We start from the raw sequence: 21,370 nt of genomic DNA on the forward strand, positions 1-21,370 counted from the left end.
TCTGCCTCTGCATCTGACTCATGCCATGAGCAAAGGACTTCATCCTTTCTAGCTCCCTTCTATGCCATCAGCTTTCTGGAGATGATCTGGGAACCAGGATGGGAAAACTTGACCCCACACCACCCTTTTCTTCCAGTCTGCCCACCCTGCTGCAGCATTTGCTCGTCTTGTACTCTCTCCTGTGTTACCAGAAAGAGTATGTTCTCCAGGGTTTCATATCCTCTGAGGGACTGCTAGGCTAAAAAGTGACTAAAATGGCTCTTTCTATCTCAGACAGTCTTCCCTGAATCTGCTTTCTGGCTGAGGGTGAGGTTGTCAAAGGTCACTAGCCACTTCAGCGTGCAGAGAGATCGATATCTGCCGAAGCCAGTGCCTAGATTTGCCTCTGCTCCCTTGCCCATGCTGTATTTCATGGTGAGGAGCCAAGAAACATTTCTCCTCCATTTCAAGGAGAAGGGGGGTGGGGGGGTGGTAAAAAAAAATAAAAGAAAGGAAAAAAAAAGTCTTGTCTCCATACTTACTCCCACCAGGAGGGCATTTTGCTTGGCCTCTGCTCTGCTTTTGGTTATAAATTTGCATGGCATGTTGTTTGCTTTGGCTGCTGTGGTGGTGGGGCAGTTACTGGCACAGTGGCACCGTGGTCGGCTCCTTTGCCGGAGGATGGGTTGGGGCAGGTCCTCCTGGCGGCATGTGGAATGGAGATGCTCAGTTTCTGGCAGGCTTCAGAAGGTGAAGTGCTCTCCTCGAGGATTTGCAGTGTTGGGATGTCGAGGGCTGCCTTTTGGGCCCAAATGGCACTGTTTCAGGGCGGGAGCATGCTGGTGGCAGGAGCGGGGCTCAGCGCTGAGCCTGCGAAAAAGCATCACTCTGTGGTGCAACCTCACGTTGGCAGGGAGATGAAGTGTGCGGACTAATAAGTCTTTTCCACTTTAATTTCTACTCTAAAATGACTCTTTGTTACTGTTCTCAGACTTGGCGCCAACCGTCGCTTACACCACACACCAGATCTTTCTTTCTCTTCTGCCCTTAGCTTCGCAGAGAAGCCTTTAAAGCAAACAAACACAAAACTGTGAGAAACTGAGGGAAGATATGGACTGGCCCACTCGTTAGTGCTGGAATGTGGAAACTATGAAGACATATTTTTTTATTACCGATGCTGGAAAGCGCAGTCACTGAGTGGGCTGGAATACAATTTATACTACATGCAGTAGTTAAAAAAACTGCAAAAATGGGTGTAACCCTGGGCTGTGGTACAACTGGCCTTTCAGCCCCCACTTGAGATTTGTCCATCCCAGGGGAAAACTGTGGTTTGGAATGAGAGCACACATTTAATTTTACTCAGAGAACTTATTGGAGTTGGCACTTCAAGAAAGAATCTGAAGTATATTTTTTGTCATGATTAGTGGCCCCCTCACCACTACGTTTGATTATGTTGGAAGCGGAAAAGTTAAATTCTTATGAAATGATGATTTACAATCTGTGATTATCCAGGTAGGGTGCGTGGATTGCGCCAGCTTGGTCATGGGACTCCAATCTCATCCTAGTTCATTGCTGTGAGAAAATAAAACTAAAATGTAAAAAAGCTGAAAACACATCCTCTGATTGCTCAGGGAATTTTCTTAGTCATACGTTATCTGTCCTAGTAGTTTCAGTTATTTTGTCTCCACTAAAACCCAAAGCAAAACAGTGCTCTGACACTTTCCCCTTGATTTTGGATCTGTAGCAGCCAAATTTATTTTTATCTCGTGTCATCTTTTCCCCTATGGTTATGCAAATCCTCAGGATAGGGGGCAAGGGAAGAGCTAATTCTAAAGCAAGTAAATTCCAGTGGAAGGTTTCTTCCGTCGCTCTGAGCAGGACTATCCTGGGTGCTGTGGTAGAGATGTGGCTACTTCCAAATAGCGCAGGGGTAGGTGCCAAGTGGGGAAGCTGAATATTTTCCTTGTAGACACATAACTTTGCCCACAGGACTGGAGTCTCTTGCCTTAATGCTCTGCTAAGCTTCTCTGGAAGTACAAAGCTGGTTCTTAGGAAACACATGTTAGGGAAATGTATCTCTAGACAACCAGCTGCCGAATAAACCTTTTGCATGGAAAGGGTCTGGTGGTGGGTGAAGTGTGGGGCTCATGAGAAATATCTTGGAGAAAATATGGGGCATCAGCGCTGCATTTCTTCTCCCAGCCAGCTTTTGCTGCTTTGATTAACACTTGCAATATTTTGTTACACTTTTATTTTCTTCTTCTTTCTCATATTTCATTTTTTCCCTGGCTGGGAAATGATTTTGAAATAGTGAATTCTATTTTCATTTAAATTTATCTAGTTTCTTTCCCCCTCTCCACTAATACAGAAACTTTTCCTTAAACCTATGCTTAAGTCTAATGTACAGTCGTAGATACTCAATGGATTTCCAGGCTAAAAATCCAGCAGGAATAATAGTGGGATCTGCTCTGTGAGCAAACACGAGTGTGCCAGTGTGTGTGGCAGGGTGTAAGACCTGTAGCTACAGGCTGCTTTTTATGTTTTACAAAAACCATTGAAGATAATCAGAATATATGGCACGTGTAACAGCTTCCTACCAGCGCCACGCTTTTATTCAGTGTGCTGGTGCTGGGTTATTCGATGCAATTTGTGGTCAATGTCTGGAATCACATTCAGCTCCTGTTTGCTCTTCCTTTGAGTACCATTGTAGTGCTCGTTACTGCAACGAATTAACCATAGTCAGTAATCTTCTGTGGGACCTAAAGTTTCTGTATCCAGCCAAACATATGAGCTTCTCGTTGCATGATATGTCAAGAGGCTGTAAACGCATCTTTAAATGCTGCTTAATCTGGGATGAGTTTAAATATCCATTTGGGCTTTTCTCTGTTTTGGGAATGGAGGGATGAGGATGTGAATATTTATGAAAGTAAAGTCGTTTAGGTGCAAGGTCCCAGGTTTGGAAAACTCAACCGATAAAATACATGCAGTAAGGATGTTTGTGGTTGTATAAGATAACGAAATTCACAAGTCATTTGGATTAATCTCTCAAGTTACTACAGGGGCATATTGTCTTCACATTCATGTAGCCTGATTAAGTTGTGTATGAATTTATGTCCCAGTCTTGCAACCTTATAAACCAACACAGTTTAAAATGCCTGACAAGGGCTATAGGGTTTGGAGCATAAATTCTGTCCCCTCCTTTCGTGAGGCACCACACAAATGCCTGACCCTCCTTGGAAAGAGCCGGGTACATCCCATGTCAGTCTGCAAATGAACTACACATCTGAATGCCAAAATGAGTAGAATAAATCATTTGCTTCAAATATGCGTTCGAATGCTCTCAACCTAGGCGCTCTTTTTCAAATGTTCAGTTCATGTGTGAATTCTCTGGAAGTAAAGTTTTTGTTCAAACATTTGGACTCCTTGTGATCTGGCTAGAAATTAGAGCACATCAAGCCTCATACATAATCAGAAAATGCCATGTGAAAACGAGGACTGCTGGGAGCAGCATCTTTGTTAAATTCCAGCTAGACCAAACTTGTTCTTTGCTGCTTGAGCACTGAGCTCACTGGTCTTATGACTATGTGTGCAGTCTGAATTGATTTCTGAGCCCAGCTAAGGGAAAGAGTTAAGCCTGTTCTCCCTTTCTAGTTGGCAGAAAGTTTGCAGTTTAAAATTACATACTGACTCTGGTGTAGAGACACAAGAAATTATAGAGCAGACACTGTCCAGGACAACGTATAATTTAAAATGTACTAAAGAATGTATACCACATGGCAAAGTAAGTGAAGTGCTTCTTCAAATATAAGTGTTTTGCATAGAAAGGCTGTAATTATCCACTCCTAGGGAAATGTTTGCATTCATTCTAAATCAATATTTACTATTCATCTCTTGTGTTCAACAAAACAAGGATTTAACATTTTTTTGTTTTAATGAGGTACTAAGACTACAATAATACTACAATGTAATTGTCTTGATACAAAATATTGCTAAATTGTGTTGCTATTTCAGGAGCGAATAGTTTTTAAAAGGAGGGGGTATCCCTATTTGTGAAATGTTACTGCAGTAGCACACGATTCAAACTCAGCCAAGCAGGGAGACTCACCAGTTTCAAAGAGACGTTAAGCCGTCTCTCTGTTAAGGCCCTTAACTAGGATCATTCGGGTGAGTCCTCTGTCTTCCCCCTGAAAGTAGAAACCTCTTTATAATGATTCCTTTTCAGCTGGCATCACAACAACAACAACAACGATGCGAATTATTTTCCTGGTTTTAAAAGGTTGCTTTTCACTTCCCGCACCCCCCCCCCCCCCCCCCAGCATCTTTCAGCTAGGCAGCAGAAGCCGAGAGCGGGCGGTAATTGGGCTGCAACCGTCTCCACATGCCGTTCAAACCTGTTGATGCAAATGGAGTTGCCTGAACTTGGTCCCCCTGGAAAAACTGGGGGAAAGGGGTCAGGTTTGTAGGGTATTACAGGAGCTCTGTCCTTTGTCTTTTTCAAGGAACTAATCTACCTTTAAAAAGTTTGATATGATGCTCGGGAAGGATGTAGCAGAGGAAAAAGTCCTATAATCACCGAGGGAAGATCAGTCCTTCCTGCAGCAAGATCTCGGTGGAAGGAGAGCATCTGAGAATGGTCAGGGTCATCGTGGGGAATGGCACATTCACTCACAGGCTGTGCCACTGCTATATCGTGGTTAGGAGGATGTCCTTGCACCAAGCATCCTTCTGTTGGATTTACCTGGCATGTCTTAAAAGGTATTACTCAAACTCCTCTAACTTCAAAAAAACCCAGCCCCAACAAATATGCATTTTTGGCACTGATGTGGCTCCATGTGAATCAAATCAGATAACTGGAAACACTTTAGTTGGAAAATCCTTTAAAATCCTTTTTTTTTCTTTTTTCTTTTTTTTAATGTCTACTTTTTATTCTTACATGCTGCCCACCATATTCCAGGCTCTGGCCCACCCTTCCCAACACTAAATGCCTCGGCTTCTGCTGCTAAAATCCACAGTACAAGCGTAGGCTTTTGAGTGAATTTCAGTCTCGTACTCAAGCAGATAGTCCTGTATTTTTTCCTATGAGTCTGAAGTAATTCTTGTTCTCCTAGAAAAATCATGCACATAAATAGGGTGAATAGCCCTGAGAGAAGAGCGGTCTCTTTCCCTAGCAAATATTATTGTAACTGGTGTTTTAATTCTCCAGATATCACTCTCAGTGTACGGGGTAACAAAAGGCTGTATAGTGCCTAATCATTCAGCAGTGATCCAGGAAAAAAGCAGAAGGTTAAGAGCAAGTTCCTAAAGTCTGTAAAATCAATGGGACACTAGAAAGGGAACTGAAGTGTACCAGAAGGGACCGCTTGAGGGTCATTAAAAAAAGCAGAAACTGTTTATGAACAGAGCTTTTACCCGAAGAACTGGAGGGGGCCAGCAAAACCATTCTGCCGCACTCCAGTTAAATGTCTAATAGTGGAGACATTTTCTACACAGCCCATAAAGGATAATGAGGATGGCTCTGATAGCTTTCAAGAAAGTTGTTGTCAGTGTTCACAAAAACATGATCTGAGCGTGCTCTTTCAGAACATACAGCCCATGGTGATTGTATGTAGACAGTGCAAGGGAAGACAGTAACCCAAGAGTGCGCGTTTCACCCCTGTAATATGCCTTATCTATTATGCATGAAGAAAATTACATCAACCTAACAACACGACGCAAACAGTGGCAGCAACGAAGCTTAGTGCTACACCTACCAGTTTGGTATCTCGCCTTGCGGCGATGCGGGGTGTGCGGAGAGGTGGCAACGTTGGATGATGTTACATACAACAGACTAGATGCATGTCTCTCCAGAATAAATGAGAAATAAGGTTTTGAGCTGAAGCTTATTGAAATCAATCACCGTCAGCAAAGTTTGGATTAGAACCTAATAGCTTTCTGCTCAGTCTCTGCGCTGGGAAAGCAACCCGCTGAAAGCCTGAAACATGGCAGTGGGAATTGGGATGTTTGCTCTCCTCCTATCTCTGACCCTGATCCTCTGTGCGATTTTGGGTGAGTCACAGTAAAGCTGTGACTGTTTTTCCCAAAGAGTAAAATTAGTACAATCAAACTTGCATGTCTTACTGGTGTACTCTAAAAAGGATTTGTAAAAAAAAAAAAAATAAAAAAAATTGAGATGCTAATGGTATGGTGTTTTAGAAGTTCAGGGTGTTATTTGTCATCTTAAAAATAGGGAGCTGCTCTGTTTTTAGACTGCAGAGCAGTTCTGTTGGGGGAAGAATATCAGAAACTTTTCTAGTAAAAATTAGCTTGGAGTTTTTTGTACTTCAGAGGAAACAAACCTTTTTTTCTAGAAACATTTACAGGGATGAACCCAGTATGAGTCAGTCTAACAGTGGTAAAGGCAAATTGTGAAACTTTTGTGTCATTGCTCTGTGATTCCAGCTATCTTCAATTAATCAAAAAAAATGCAGGAAATTCAGGTGGAAGGAATGCATGGAAATTGAAGTCAAAGAAAAGTATTTGTTGTGGCCTTGGCAAAGTGAGTTTTCTAAGATGAAGTAGCTTTTAAGCAATTGGCATCTGCTGTGTGCAATTACGAGTGACACGCAGCCCCAGACAGAGGGCTCCGGCAGCCAGTGGCCATCTGGATTTTGGTCTTTACCAAGGGTACGCTCTGTCCTGGGTTTCACCTGGCCGGCGAGACAGCCCCGTGTTGCACTGTCAACCTTGAGTCATTGGTGGGGAAAGCCGTGAGCCAGTTCCACTGAATCTGTCAGGCCCAAAGCTTCCTGCAGTCACTGGAAAGATCATTACTGAAGATGTTGACCTCTGGATTGATGCATCACCCCCAGTTTTACAAAATGAGGTACGTTACTTGGATAAAATCCACTTTTGAGCTGTAAGTGACTTGATATGCACCAGTCACTGTTGGGACATATGGCTTGGGGGCCTTAGCATCTGAAATTACACATAGAAAATCAGCTCTTAAAGGGAGAATTTTCTCAACAGGCTTCCATATTTTTTGTAAAAAAAGCAAATAAATTTTCCTTAGAAGAGATGAGGTATCAGACCCAACCACAGAGACTAATTCTCTGAAGTAATCTACTTTTAAAAGTGAAACTATAGTTTGTGAAATTCAAAGAATCAAAAGTCAAAACCAACTGCCAGTTTCTGTCTACTCTGTATCTAAAAATGGGTCAACCTCATTTAGTCTATTTAAAAAAATGTGTATCCATACTGCTTGTATGCCAAGTTCAGCATGATGGAAATGAAAATGGTTGAGGTATAAACCCTTGGAAAACAGGGTTTATAATGGAAACAGTAATTGACTCTTAACTACCGTATCAAAAATACAATACTATAATACAAAGCCTAGCTCTTGGGATCCCAGCTCTGCTTCTAACCTCAGGTTGGCAGACAAACACCTTACCACAAAGCTAACTAATGTTTATAGGTTTGGGGTTTTTATTGTTAGTTTTTTGGGGTTTTTTCTTTGCAAAAGGAGCATGGCAAGTGAAGAAGATTTATAGGAGCAAAGCAGAGTTGGCCAACAGTTCAAAAGTTCTCTCTTGCACTTTTTTTTAAATTTATTTTTCCCAATCACTCGTTTCTCTCAACTCATAAGACCAAAAGAAGATGCCATACTTCTCTGGATGAATGCTCTATTTTGGCTGATGATTTTATTCATGAAGTTTGAATCCTAATCTAGCCTTCACCTCAGCTTTACAAATAGCTTGGCTGTTCCTTCAAAGGTCAGAAAATTGTTGATCCTGAATGGATAAGACAAAAAAGACCAATATCTTTACAGCTGTTGACTTTTCCCTTCTCTGCATGACTGTAACAGAGAGGAAAGGCAAAGCAGTTCTGGGAACAGAGCAAAGCAAATCTTCCATTGATCTCATTAAAGATGCTTACCAAAGCCTTTGCCAGGTCTGAGGCAGGCTGCTACTTTTGCTGCTAATTACAGTTGTCATGAAATCTTGCCATTTTGGGTTATGTGGAAAGTACCTGTCCTACTTGAAATTCTCATTAAAGGTTGTGAAATGGGGAAGATCAGGAAATTTATCAGGAGAAGTAGAACTCAGCCATGGTTGATAGACCCATGCATGGACATGTGAAATAAACTTGAATACTATGAGATCTGCATGCATTACCAAAAAAAAAAAAAAAAAAAAAAAAAAAGAGAGAGAAATTCTACTAAGGTTGCTGAGCTTGCGGTACTTTAAAAAAATTCTTACTACTTTATGCATCTGTAGTTTATCAGGTTCATATTTTCATAGGCAATGAAGAAAAGCAGAAGACACAGCAGGAACATTTTCTGTCCATAAGCGGTTTTAGTTCAGCTACAGATTAAAGAAGGAATTGTAATTGCATTGCTTTTCCCTAGGTATTGAAGGTGATATATAACCATAAGCTCCGATTTTTATCTCAGTGAAATGCACCTTCTGCCGGCATCACTTGCTGCCCTCAGCCCACTGCAATACCTGTAGTAGCGATTGCAACTCTACCAGCTGGTTGCACAGGCTGAGCAGCTCAAAGCTCTGTCGATGACCACTATTAGTGCATATATGTATATTTGAAATTGAGAAAATAGGTCATGTGTATTATGATAGTATAATTTACCTATTCTTAGGCAAGTTTCCCAGTAACATCGCTTTTGGTTTTTTTTACCTTTAACTTCTGAACGCCTTTCGTTGCAGACTATCCTGTTGATGTAAAGAGGATCTGGGACCTAACAGAGAAAATTGTTGTTAAAGCTTTTTTTTTCCTGGAATGGAGAAAATTTACCTTTACTGGCATCCATGTCTTTACTCAACAACTCCATTTGAAAATGATTGGGAAATTGCCAGTGCAAATACCAAATAAAGACTCCAAGAACTGGCCCTTTATGATGAGTGATTTATGATTTATACTTTAAACTATATAAGTTTTGCATTTCTATTTGGATTTTGAAAAACAAGCCATGAAAAAGCAACAATAGCTTAGTAAAATGTATACAGTTGTGGAATGCTAGCACAGTTTTTGGCAAAGGATCAAATAATGATAAGGCTTGACTCTATAGGGATATTAACATTTTTAAAGCAATCAATGTGGAATAAATCTGCAAATGTATGTTTAAATTATAAAAAAACCCAGCATGAATATGCATTTTGTAGCTAACTGCTCCTTGTTGTTTTGGGCACTTGTCCTGCTCTAGTACAATTTTTAAGGAGGAAAAACCTGATTGGAGCACAAGCTACATTTCAAGTCCTATTTTAGGTGGTTTGCAGTCATGGATTTCCCTATTTTTCTTATCATTTTTCTTTGATTTTCTTTTTTAAGAGTGTTATCCAACTCAGCTTGGCACGGTTCAAGTGCACAACGGCAACCTTTTCCATGACCCAAAAGTCAGTGCCACTCTGTAGGTTGGCAGTTTGCAAATAAAACATATCCTTAATGAAGTGTGGAAGCTCCTGTTCTTTTCCTTCCTCAGGAGACGTGCCTTAATCTCTGGCTCAGAGCCTTGTCAAATGCTGCAGTAAAGAACTGGCAAGCTCAATGCTGCTAATGGATTGAAATCTCCACCAGGTTGTTCATTTCTTGAGGTTTTTTTTTTTTTTTTTTCTTTCTTCTATCTTTTTTTTTTTCTTCTTCCCCTAAATACTGCAGCAACTAAAGCATTGCTCCACTCCTCAGTCTTCTGTAATGATTGGTTAGGGACTCAGTGACAACTCTACAGTACACGTAAGAGAAATGTAAATTATGCCAATAAAATGTACCAAGGATTTGGTTGCTTATGTAGGTCAATTATTAATGGAAAAAATAAGATAAAACCAGGGGCTGTTCTGTGTATTTGAAGTTATTCCCGAAGATATAAAAGTGCGGTATTTATGCTTATAACTTGTGACAGGTTCTCTAAGTCATAGGCATTTTGTCTCTTCTGTAGTAGAAGCTGAAAATTATCAGATTTATTTATTTATTTGTTTTTTCCCAGAAGGTAACCATAAGCCAATGAATCACATTTGAATAGCTCAAAAACACTAAAATGCAGTACTGGAAATTATGACAGTCGCTTGTGGTTTTTTTTTCAGGTTATAATTGACTAATATTGAGATAAGGGTAGCTCTCACTAGTTCTGGCATAAATTGAAAAAAACCCTGCATTTTTTTTCAAAATTTAGTACGTGGGTATGCTATGCAATTTCATGTTACCTTTTCGGGGTTTCATGCAGCTGAAGAAAATAACTTGTCAGAATTTAACTCTTTACAAAGGAATTTGGAGAGGGGTCTGGATGACCCAGTCAGGTTGCAAAAAGGCTATGAACATTTGCGGTGTGGTTTTAAATAACCTGTATTGCAACCTGTTGTTGTCCCGAGCTTGCAAACTTTTACATCAGGAGGGAAAAAAAAAAAAAGGAAAAAAGGAGAAGAAAGGAAAAAAAAGGATTATTCAATCACTTGTGCTAGGGGCAGGAATTTGTAGTGTTCCTTTAGTCACTGTTAACCTGGTTCTGTCAATGTCAATAACTCCGTGACATCCTGGGAGGAGGAAAAACTGTGGGCTGATGGGTAGAAAAAGCAGTTTGGTGCTAAAATGTGATCAAATAATATATGTGAGTTAGCGCTCTGCGTTCTGAGTCACTGTGCTGGAGAGCTGCTGGTATGGGTGTGCTCCTTTGAGAGAGAAGGACTCCTTGGGAGAAAGTAGGTTAGCCCTCAGTCCTGCTGGCGGATGGAGGAGAATGAAAAGGGATGTTTTCGTACTCCTGCCCTTTTAGATCCACGCTGTAGCACATTACTGGAGGGACCTTGATGCAGTTTATCTACCGAGCAGATGGGAAGTCAGGATCTTTCAGCAATGCTTTTGGCAGATCAAAATGACTGCACGCTGCATCCGAGCTGATGTTTTCCATAGAGTTTCCGTGCATCTATGGGAACTACTGAAATACTGGAATAACTATTCTTCTTAAAATATTTCCATCATCAAGGAATTGATATGACCTGCAATGACCTCATGTCCCATTATTTCTGCCCCTTAAAGGATTTCATTAAGGGAAGTGTGTGAACAGAGTCCAGCCATGCACCATTGCACATAGATGGTCTAGAACCTCTGCAGCACCTCAGCAGCTGCCTGTGCTGCAGGTTACGTAAAAATACTTCTGAGTTGCTTTGCAATCTGTAAAAACCTGTTAGGCTGAGGAAGGGAAATAGAAAATAATGTAGGAATTGACCAAGCTGTGAAGTTATGTCAGTTCAGTGATTTTTCGGGGCGGGGGGAGGGGGGAAGAAAGAAAAAAGTAATGTTTGACTGTCTTTTCTGAGAAGACTGAATTTTTATATTAAAGACTTGTGTTTCTGGAATTACTTGCAAGAAGAGTGAAAGGACACCGGAGTCCCAGGGAGGAAAAGCAAGCTTGTGGAGGAGCTCAGAGGATGCAGAGGAGCTGAAGCTCAGAGGCAGGAATGGTGGGAGCTGTCTGGAGTGGGAGGGCATGAGTGCAGGGATTAAAACCTGTTTGTTAAAGTTTTGCAAGAACGGACTAAAAAAATTAAATCTAATGTGAAGTGAGAGGAAAGGATTTTGCTGGAATCTGGCTGCCTTGTCTTGCTGCTGGATTTTGGATGAGTGATTTTGGACCTCAAAGCGCAATCTGTGGACCGTGTTCCGGGGAAGGGTATCGACATGGAGTTTTTCTCCTCTGTCTGCACAGACCTTGATTAGTCGTAAGGGCCCAAAGTGACAAAGACACATGCTAATGTAAGGCCTCCAGTTGTAAATCAATATTTGAAATAAATGGTTTTAACTGTTCATTATGGAAACTTCATTCTGAGAATAATTATAAGTCTAAAAGTGAAAGTGAGATTTAAGTTCTGTGTTGATCTGCAGAGATTTGGCAAGCAGCATACATACTTAATCAGTCACACTGTAGCTTCTGTGCTTAAGATGGAGCTTGCAGCTTGTTTGTTCTGAGAAGTACAGTATATTCATTCATCATGTTTATTCAAATTGGGGCAACTGAGGAGCAATAACAACCTGATTCTGCAAAATTATCTCCAGTGGTTTAGAGAACGTACCTGCCAATGTGAGAATCAGTAAATCTGATGATGGCATCTTTACAAAGAGTTCAGCAGCCCCGTTTTATCCTGTGTAAACCAACAGTTTGCAGCACAAGCTCCCACGACTACCTTGTCCACAACAGCCAGCATTTGCAACTCCTCTTTATCTCGTTAAACTTCTGTTATGTTTATGTCGCTAAATGTGAACTTTCATTGAAATTGGGGCTGTATGCAAGATACGCTAGAAAGCACTGTGCTAATCGCTGCTAAATTATTTCAGACGTTACTTTTTTTGTCTTGAGGGAAAGCAAAGTATTATTATTACCACTGCTTTTGCAGAGCAATACATTTGCTTGATGACTTAGAGCTACATACTTCTGTCTTTCTTACTGAATTTCTTTACCTTTTATTAAGGTACTTTACCTTTTAGAACGTATGGTTACCAATTGAGTAGCACATACCCTGGCTGTAGGAATAGTTATTGTTTTTCTCTGTTCTTATATAGGTCCCATTACCAGTTTCTCCTGTACTTCCTCCTCCTCAGAATTAAAAAACCTAGAAATAACAATAACAATCTTGCTCTTTCTCTCCCTTCCAAGTAGGTAGGAGAAAATTGCTTGATTAGATTATAGGGTCTGTATATGTGTGTAAAGAATTTCTTGTGGGAAATCTATATTAGAGCCAAAACGTTTAATGGTAATTAATGTTCCCACGTTTGATAACAAAAGAATTAATAGTGAGCAGCCACTTACCATAAAGTGTTTCCTTGACATTTCTTACTAAAAATAAAAATTCTGAGCACGCAGCATAGATTTTGGGAAAGAAGAAAAAGAAAGAATAGGTAAAGAAAACATCTCACTGTAATTTAAACCATTATTTTTCTGACAGCTTTTTATCTCCTGTCTGTAAGAAATAAACATATTAAATTTTTTATTAAAATACTTAGGCTTTGTGAGAATATTTTTTCCCAGTGCAATAATAAATATTTATTCCTGACAGAAACAAAGAAGTTTGTCTATGAGGCTTTTATTGATGCTTGGCCAAAGGTATGAGTTTCTTAACCTGATAAATACAGCTCTTACACACTTGCTTTCTCTTCTTCAGTAGAAATTTTGACATAGAAGTAACATTCTTATAGAGACCAGGTCATCCACTGGTATCGATCATCTGCCTTCCTGTCGTCTGAGGCACTGACACCTTTTGGTTATAGTTTATGAAGGATGAAGTGCACTATATCACTTAAAGAATAGCTCCAAAACACAGAGTCAAACCACAGCCACAGTAAATTTCCAAATAAATAACAAAGGCTTACAGCAAGTTCTTCAGACATACGGGCTGGACACTGGATGTGGCCAGAGAAGGAGTTTAACATGACCTAGTGAGCTCTTGCAAAATCCTCCTTCTGTTGCCTCTGCTATGCCTATCCCCTGTTGTGTTCAGTTGGCATTGCTTTAAATATCACCTCCTACCCGTCAGCGTGGCGGGGGCAGCGTGTCTGGATGAAATGGTAGGAGACTGGTGTTAGGCACTCAGATCAGAAAGGGGATTGCATCCATTTGGGAAAAAGATCTTGGCCAAAGTGTCCAGTACAGAGTGAAATTCCATCCTTTTGAAGAAAAAAAAAAAGTTCATAAAAGAAAAATACTGTCAGATGTCCATGTACTATTAACACAGAATAATTTATACTGAATTCTGCTCTTACTGTTTTGGTAGATCTGTATGTGCTCTGCCTATGATCTGGATGTGGCTAGGGTTTCTGTGTCTGTGCTTCTGGCAAATGTGGTCAATATTTAACCCAGACTGTATTTTTGTGCTTACCATCTGCTTAATTCTGAATGTCAGATCCACAACTGGCCTGCTAGTTATTTCTATTCAGCTATTTTGAACTCGGCTCAGTGCAGCAGATAGGGAAGGATGTACTGGTTATGTGAAAATGTCAGCTGAGCTGAATCTCCTCCCAAAAGCTAAATCCAAATCTTTCTTTATGAAAATAAGACAAGGGGATGGTTCTCCTACATTTTTCTTGCATTGTTTTCTCCTACCTTGTGCTTTCTTGGCTTCATTGCAATTAGGAAGAAAAAGGAAATACAATAGTAAAGGCTCAGCCTGTAAGAGTTCTCAGTCTGGCTGGAATACGAAGTCAATGGGCACACCACACTAAACCCTTACTAAGTAACTTTCAGTAAGACTTTATGTTTTCAGCTGTGGAAAAACTTTGATATGTGACTCTTGCTGGGAAATGTTTAGCTAAAGGGTGCTATTAGATCTCAGTCCTGACCATACCACCCTTCCAGCCTTTCTTACACGGTCGGGCTACACAGATGCTTGTTGGAACATGTCTGGAGTGTCTAATAAGAAGAAAACTGGGAATGTTTTTAATGACTCATTGCAACTTAGAAATCTGGATGTAGTGAAGGAATACTGGGAAAATGGCTTACAGTTATTTCTTGTAAAAGAAATTACTTAACGCTCTGTTATTTGTACACTTCACAGGTCTGATTCAGTCTTGCAGTTTTGATGTCTCAAGCAAATGTCAGCACCTTTACCGACAAACACATCGACAAGTGGATTAGATAAGCACGTGGGCTGGAGAAGGCATCTGCTTCTGGTCTTCTAATGTACGTCAAGGACCTGTGTCTGGAGGTAGGAGAATGCTGCAGGATGGGAGGGAGACCCCCCAAAGGGTATTTCTTTGATGCCTGTGTCTTCGGTCATATTGGAAGGCAAATGTAACGATCTAGCCTTTAACTCGCGGGGGTTTACCAGTCTCTTGAGGCAGCAGTTCTTTGCAATATGGGTACCTTACCATAGAGGTTAGAAGTGTTGTGTGGCTCCAGAACTTCCTCTGGATCAAACACATGGCCAGTTTATGTTGTGGGGAGTTGGGGAAAAGGTACAGGAAGCAGGGCTTGCTTTGGTGTGATCTGACTTGTAAGCTACAGTGCGTTTGCAAAGCGTGGCCCCCAACGTTGAGGTCGAGGAGTGCTGCAGTAGGATTAGAAAGAGGTTTTCCATTAGTCTCATTGGGTGGCAAGCATGAGTGGAGCCTTTGAAAAGGGTGCTGCATGTGCTCCCTCTTACTAAAAGGTAGCTCTGCCTGCCAGACCACTGTTGGGAGAGCATAGGTGATGTCTCCCTGCTTCCAGCACCTGAACACCCTTTGGGCAGGTTTTTTGTTTCCTCATTCTCATGCAATCCTTCTTAGAAGCAAGTCAAGTGAAATATGCAGTGTAGGTGAATAAAGCTGTATTACACAGAGTCTGCATGCTGCCCAGAAGCAGTTATCCAAACCCTACCTGTCAGAAATCAAAATGTTAAGGAATGTATGATTGTAAACCATTTATTGTTTATGAATTCACAGTCCTCTTGGATGTCCCTGGGTGCTGGATTTTGCTTATGGATCTCTGAACTAGCTGAAGGAAATGTAAAATCAAATGTAAAGAGACAGCTCCCTCTTGAATACATATCTACAGAGGCTCAGGAACACTTGTTATGCTAGCAAGGGCGTGGAATAAATTGCGCTCAAGAAATTTGCTCTAGATCCACCTATTTTGGACAATGGGCTTTGTGTGCAAAGTTAAAGCCCCTCCTCGGGGAGCTGCTGTCACCATGGTGCAGACAGGTGGATCTGGAGATGCACGGTCTTGCAGAGTGGCAGAGGACCAGCAGATCAATATTTAATGTGAAGGCTGCTGCAGCCCCTCACATGCATAATTTATTCCTGCTTTTGGGTACAGATGGACCTGAATCAAGCCGTGCATCCAGACTACAGGGGTATTAGAAGCAGGTCCAAGTATTGCAGATTGTCCTCACCTTCAAAATGGGGGCAATTCAAAAGCCAGCATTCAACCATTTCCCTCCCCTCTCCTTTGCACGACACAGAAAGAAAGGCTTCGGGGAGGTCTTTGAAATTTGTGTCAAATTACACTGACTTTCTCTCATTGAGGGCACATAACACTGTTTGTATTTCAGAACAGAATTAGGGCCCTAGAAAGAATTAAGCATTTCTGAGTTTAATTAAGTGCACTAACAACGTATGAGCAAAGTCAGTCTCGTAAAACAGAACTTTATTGTACAAATTGACAAAAAATAAAAGCCCTTTGGGATTAAATAAAAATTAAAAAAAAAAAATCTGAAAAACACATTATGGTGAGTAACCTAGCCACCTTAGCTCATTTCAGTGAGTGAATATCTCTGCTTGAGATTTTTTTTTCCCCCTGACAAATGATTAAATACCAGTGATACGATAGCATGCAATGCTAGCATAACAAGGTATGAGCAAGAGGGATTTGCTTTTGACTAGTTAAGAAATAAGCTTACTAATTCAGAAATTTATTATAAGATTAGCCTTTAATACCTGATAATCACCTTCGTCAAGGAAAATTTTGTCTCTTCAAAAGGCAAATGAAATTTATAGATGGGTCTTGAGCCAGACTTGTGGGCGGTAGACAACATTCACGAGAGGTCCAGCCTTTCTTTTTTGAGCAAGGGAAAAGATAGGTTTTTAACAGGCAGGGTACAGCATGCAGCACAGCATAACACAGTAGAAGAGAAACAAGACAGGCATGGAAAAATCTCAGATGCCTTAGAATTATTAATATTTTTGCAGAAAACAAGTTTGATCTCTGACAAACTGTCCATTAATTTTGATGGAGATACTTTGATACTTTTAAGGTCTCATGTTTGTATTTTAGTGGGGCTATTATGGTTAAATACACAAGTAAAAATGTATTCTTTTACTTTATTTTTTTTTTTTTACAAGTAAAAACATACAGACAAGCATTCCCATTGCAAAGGTGATGTTGTCATACAGATATAAGAACATCAGTATTTGCTGGAGTCTTGTTATTATCTACATTTCAGTAGGCCATCTGGACTTCAGCTAAGAAAGGGTTCCCAATGTGTTAGGCTCATGCAAACATCTGGTAAAAAAAAGGTCTTTCCACCCAGGACGTTTAGCTCAAACCAACAAAAAAGGCAAAGTATAGGAGAGGAAAAAAGAAGGATAGAGGGAAAAAAAAAAGAAGAAAACTTTCTGCGGTCCCACAACCTTTTACAAACAGATGGAAGTCTGTCTCCTGACTCCCAGCTTAGTCCCATTGTCAACAGAGGATACTGCGTAATTGTTGAGCACAAGTATATACCCAAGTCACTCATGCAACATCACTGTGAACAGGTACAAGAGTAGCGTGAGCCGGGCCGTATACCAGAAACTACTGTGAAGACAAATACCAGTATAAACATTTGCTTCGTTGCTGTCATTAGATTTCAGGTTCAAAAGCTACAGGCAAATGGCAACATTTTATGTGTGGATGTTGAATTTGCTACAAAATTCTCCTCTCTGGGTACCAGGCAGCCACGTCAGTTTGCTTGTTCTTATATTTCTCTGTAAATACAGGATGAAACACAGATTTAAGAATCAGCACTTGTGGAAATGAGAACAGCAAAATAAACATTGTACCGTGAGATGCAGAGCTGCTGAAGCTTCATTGCCTGTGGATTTGGGTCTTTCATCCCCCTACTCTCCCACCAGGCTTCACCTTCTGGCACTACCTCCAGTCCCCTCCATACAGCCTACAGAGCGTGCCTCAGTTTCCCTTGAGCTGCTGTTTGCACGAGAGACTGGGAGCTCTCCAGGCGCAGGCATGTGCCTCTTGGCCAAGGCCAAGCCAGCAGAAATGTTACTGCAGAGCCTCACATTGCAGCTTTTCCCGCAGCACAGGCACTCCTTTCCATCCCCTCCCTGTCTCCAGCTGCCAATGTTTGCAGAAGTTACAGGAATTTAATTATCTTCAGGACTTCTACCTCTCTATTGAATTGGATTGAAATAAGCCAATGAATTTGCAAATGGCTAAGGAATAAAAGGTCTGGCAGACGTGGCCAACATATAAGCTTCGTTTCTGCAGGACAGTTGTCCAAAAATTTGAACTCGGAAAAGTGTAGGATTTTGAAAAGTATAAAAGCATTTGAACTGTAACAAAGATTGTCTGGTTATGGAGTGAAAGAGCATAAATAATGGGATTAAGTAGAGAGGAAAGCAAAGGTCAGAGGTCAGTCCACTCCTTGGATGACATGGAGGAAGAGATTAGAAGTTTCCATGATTGAGAATATAGCCTTCCCAAAATGAGGTAGTAGTTTCAAAGACCAAACGTTAGACAAAAGCTTGTTTATTCATTTTATTAAAGAGGCCTTGGGCTCAGGGTTCTCATTTGTTTGCTTACTATGGGTTTCTATACACTGGAGCAGGATCCACAAGTGGGAAAGAAAGTCTGCCCCCGGACCTTCGAGTACAGGGCACCCAGAGCTGAAGGTCTTTGTGGGGCTGGGACCAGAAGTGACCTCTGCAGAAGTGACAGGCAAATAGCTCTGTAGAAATCCATGGGCTTCATTACACCACAGAAGTCAGAGAAGCAAATGAATTCCCTTTTCTTTTAGGTGGCAATTTCAAGGCGAAGTGTGAGTGTTCTTACACAAAGATACAGGCAAGAGGCCTTTGGAAATTATTCAGCAAAGTTATAGAGCTTCCTGAACTTGAGCCAGGCAAAAATACTAGGACCTGAACCAAAAGGAAATATTTTATAGCTTGAATGCCTTTTACTAATCGCTTTTTCTCTTTGGAAATGCTTTTTTCCTCTTGTAGCGTAGATGAAAAGATTAGAGTATGATAACGATGCAGTGGAACAGTCGTGTTTGGCCAGGTGATAACTAAGCTTTGGATATCCTGGTTTTGGCTTTCAAGCAAACGTGGGCTTGTACATGTGTGTTATAGCTACAGTTATGCATGCAAATACACCCTTTTTCTCTCTTTTTGTGCTGTTTGTGTGTGTATATATCTATTTGTGATATGCTAAATTAATTAGAAGCCCGCTCTTCCTAGGCACAAAGGGATTGCTGGATTCAGAGACTGACAAGGTGAGAGCTCAATTCTCAGCATATTAATTTTAAAACTCTTCACAGATGTTATTACAGGTATTCCAGTTTAAATTTTTATTCTCTCCATGCTGGGTGCCTTCAGCCCCACTCCTTGCATGAGGCTGGAATAAGCAGGATTGGTGGGGGGCTGATGCCCTCACCTCCCACTACAGCGCCACAACAATTTTCTTCCAGCCCACAAGTTGTTACAAGTAGTCAGTCACAGCAGCCTTCTCTGTGATTGTACCTGCATTATTTATTAGCCAACGGACGTAGGTCTGTCCCTTTTTTCAACCCAGCGTTAGTGACTGTGTATTCAGGGTCAATTCACTCACCTCTCCCGCACTGTGCAGGGCGAGGAGAGGCAGGGATTTTCCATGCCTGTTCCCTGACTGGCTCTCAGCTCACTTCCACTTCAGCGTTTTAGGGGCTTGCACGAACCTAGGTGTTTCTTAGGCATTTGTGTGACAAAATGTAAGCGTTCCTTGCAAAGAGGCAGATGCACTTGCAGAGTGGTGTGGTGCCCCAAAGCAGATGGGCTACATTGTGCAGAGGGGTTTTGTTACAGAATTGGTAGCTCAAAAATCAGTGCATGTCATATGATGGTATTAATAGGGAAAACCAGCTAGATGACGATCAGAGCACATAAAGCTGCAAAGCAATCTGTTTGTAAGCCCCGTGCTTACAAAACAGTCCACAGACTTCGACAATGGAGCTAATTTTCTTTTTAATAATGCTAATAGCAATTCCTAATAATGACCTGATCTAATTTAGATTTGCATTTCATCTTTTCAATGCTATACTATTACAAATGGCCAAGGAACCTTGCCCTTAAAAATGGTGATAATATCCTGATGACCTGGGACTGCTGTTGGAGAAAGGATTTTGCCTGAAAGGGTTTCAGGAAGTTACAAAACTCCTTTACATGGCCTGTTGGATCTGTGTATGATTTCCAACATTACACAAAATAAATACCAGGAGACTGGTGTGGTTTATACAAGAGTTTATAGAGAAAAAATCCACCCACCAGCTCCCTTGCTGAGGATTACAACCAGGTCTCTGCTGCCAAGTTCTCTGTTTAGGTAAAGCATGAGAAAATCTGCCATTTTTTTTGAGTCACAAAAGGGGTGCTACAGGGGGGCAGTGAGAAGCTGACAGCTCTTGCCGCTTAAAAGGCAGCTGTTCCTTCTCAGGTACTATTATTAATAAACCCTAAGGTAATGTTTGCTCTGAAATATGTCTAATTGAAATAATTTACCCTAACCCTCAGAGAATTATGAAACTGTTTTCATCATGTTCACACACAGCAAAATAATTATGAGATGCCATATGGAAAAGACATCATGTGGTATATGTATTTCTGAATGTATACTTTTTGAAATGGTTCCCACAGATAAATCATATAGCTAATTTACAAAGAGGAGGTGGATAGTAGTTCTTAAGTATGCAGTTTAAGTTTAAAATGGTTTCAGGCTGGGTAAATTTACAGTGGTGATGACATGCAGTAATTGCACTGATCACAGGATGTATATCATAGAAGATGTCGATATGCCATTAAGTTGCACTGCTTAAAGTGGAGCAGGGAAATTCTGCTGGTGACTCCCCTCAGTTGCAGTGTGCCACCCCTCCAAGCCTCTGCAGGCTCTGCGCGGTCCTGAGCTCATTTTGCAGCTGAAGCGTACCCGACTGAATTGCTGGAGATGCTCCCCCATCATCACGGAGTCTCTGAGATGTTTCTGGTTTGTGCCTGGAAAGCTCTAAGCTGACACCTAAGCAAAGGGAATAGGCTCCCTCCATAGATTTATTTTGAGCAAAACCCATGAGAGAAGATTTCTTAAGCTGCTGTTCCCCGCTGTCCATCCCTTGAGGTTTTCCAAAAGGTTTTATTCCTAATCTCATCTGTAGTCACCAGCATTGTCATGTATATGTACGATAACACCTCTGTATTTTTATGTATGTGGGTTTCGTTACAGACAGTAGCAGAAGAATTCTGTAGGGCACTTCTTGGTCTTTTTCCAGGAATAATTGTGGTAGATGATGAGACATCTGAGGTTCTCTTCCTGATAGTTAAGAAGTTTTAAAGGTGCTTTTTGAATAAGGAACTCGTATTAGCATTTCTAGAAATCTGGCTGGAGATCAGGCTTTCTTGTCAGACTTCTGGTAGTTCTTGTTTCCAGATGGATGGAAGGAAAAGAAGAGAATGGCTTATTGCAGCCTTTCTGTTCCATGTCCGATTTGAAACCAGCAAGTAGAGATGAGGGAAAGAACCCTTGTTCTATCTAGTCCGTTCCATTTATTCCTAAACCCTGTTCAAAAAAAGGGTCATCTCTAATTTGAGCAGTTCAGGCTAGCCTGTATTTTGTCTGAATTAGCTCACCAATCACTTTTGCAATTATTTCTGCAATGACTGGTGAAATATTTGGAAGATCTGGGATCCACAAATAATT

At 41.0% G+C, this 21,370-nt stretch overlaps 1 long non-coding RNA gene across 1 annotated transcript in view; it reads left to right on the forward strand.

Moving 5' to 3' along the window:
* The window catches only part of LOC130154100 (uncharacterized), a 135,642-nt gene that overhangs the window by 104,233 nt on the left and 10,039 nt on the right, over positions 1-21,370 (forward strand). Inside the window, exon 19 of the long non-coding RNA XR_008823606.1 lies at positions 14,505-14,654. This is a non-coding gene — a long non-coding RNA (uncharacterized LOC130154100). The remainder of the gene's footprint in view (positions 1-14,504; positions 14,655-21,370) is intronic.

The sequence above is a fragment of the Falco biarmicus genome, chromosome 8 (assembly GCF_023638135.1).
Source record: "Falco biarmicus isolate bFalBia1 chromosome 8, bFalBia1.pri, whole genome shotgun sequence".
NCBI lineage: Eukaryota > Metazoa > Chordata > Aves > Falconiformes > Falconidae > Falco > Falco biarmicus.